Source organism: Rhinopithecus roxellana, chromosome 18, assembly GCF_007565055.1.
Source record: "Rhinopithecus roxellana isolate Shanxi Qingling chromosome 18, ASM756505v1, whole genome shotgun sequence".
NCBI classification, from domain to species: Eukaryota; Metazoa; Chordata; class Mammalia; order Primates; family Cercopithecidae; genus Rhinopithecus; species Rhinopithecus roxellana.
The window spans coordinates 38,734,792-38,736,440 of NC_044566.1; the positions used below are offsets into that span (position 1 = coordinate 38,734,792).

A 1,649-nucleotide genomic window follows, 5' to 3' on the forward strand; every position below is an offset into this window, starting at 1 on the left:
CGGCCGTATGTGGGGTGGGGGCGGGACCTGGCCTGGCCCCGGGAAGGGAGGAGTCCCGGCGGCTCCTAGGACTTTTGCTCCCACAAGCCCTGCCTCGGAGGCCGGGTAGCTGGTCCAGGAGCAGCCCAGACCATTTGAGTTGCCGCCCCGCCGGGACTCCTGCGCTCCCCAGAACGATGGGACGCGGGGCTCTGCAGCCGCCAGACGAACACGGCGCCCTGGACGCTCTCTGGCTGCTGCCAGTGCGTCATGGGCTGGGTGCCGGTGCTCTTCCTCACCTTCACGGTCATTTGGTCTCACTACGCGTTTGTGGTGGAGCTGTGCTTGTTTACTATTTTTGGAGATGAAGAAAATGGAAAGACCGTGTTTTCTCTTATGGCTTTGCATCTGTTCTTTGTTATGTTTGTATGGTCCTAATGGATGACAATTTTCATATCTCCCGCTTCCCCCTCCGAAGAGTTCTACTTGTCCAATTCTGAAAAGGAACGCTATGGAAAAGAATTCAGCGAAGAAAGACAACAAGAAATTTTGAGAAGAGCAGCAAGAGCTTTACCTATCTACACCACGTCAGTTTCAAAAACTATCAGATACTGTGGAAAATGTCAGCTGATTAAACCTGATCCGGCTCATCACTGCTCAGCATGTGACTCATGTATTCTTAAGATGGATCATTACTGTCTTTGGGTGAATAAGTATGCTGGATTTTCTAATTACAAATTATTCCTGCTTTTTTTTTAATTGTATTCTCTATTATATTGCCTTTTCATGGCTGTAACAGTTTTAGAGTACTTTATAAAATTTTGGAGGAATGAACTGACAGATCCGCGTGCAAAATTCCACGTCCTTTTTCTTTTCTTTGTGTCTGCAGTGTTCTTCATCAGCGTCCTCTCACTTTTCAGCTACCATTGCTGGCTAGTTGGAAACAATAGAACAATAATAGATTCATTCTGTGCACCCACATTTTCATATGGACCTAATGGAAATGGTTTCTGTCTTGGATACAATAAAAATTGGAGACAAGTCTTCTTTGGTGATGTAAATAAATATTGGCTACTTCCAATATTTTCAAGGTTGGGTGATGGTTGCCGTTTCCAACTTGCCTTATGTGGGTGGATCCAGAACAAGCTTCTGTTACAAACCAGAAAGAGTATGCCAGAAGTGGCTCAAATCAGCCTTTTCCTTTCAAATAGCTTAGTGAATCCAAAAACCTCTTGTTGGACAATGAATTTTTCACTCAGTGGCTAGAGAATGGAGCTGAAGAATGCATCGTCATACCAGGTGTATGAAAACATTATAGACTGATATTTTCAATTTCATTTGCAAGAAAATGATGAATAGAATGAAATAATTGAAGTATAAGAGAAGTTATATTTTTTAAAAAACAAAGCCTTTGTACAGTTCCTGGGATCCACAGCAGCACTACTCCAGAGCAAGATGATGCCTTAATCTTAAGTGTCGATTTGTGCAGCACTGACTTAGCGCTACAAAACTGACTTAATGTTATTCTGGAAAACATACTTATCTGTTATGAGATGCTATAGTAATGAGCTATCATCACATTTTAACATGTATATGTATTTTTTGATACCTGAATTGCATGATTAGAATTGTGAGTATCCATGTAAATTTTCACTACAAAAACACAAGCT

The 1,649-nt window shown here is 42.3% G+C and overlaps 1 pseudogene; it reads left to right on the plus strand.

The window, feature by feature from the left end:
* Window positions 1-219: 219 nt before the first annotated feature.
* LOC104678368 lies at window positions 220-1,286 on the plus strand (annotated as a pseudogene).
* Window positions 1,287-1,649: the final 363 nt, after the last annotated feature.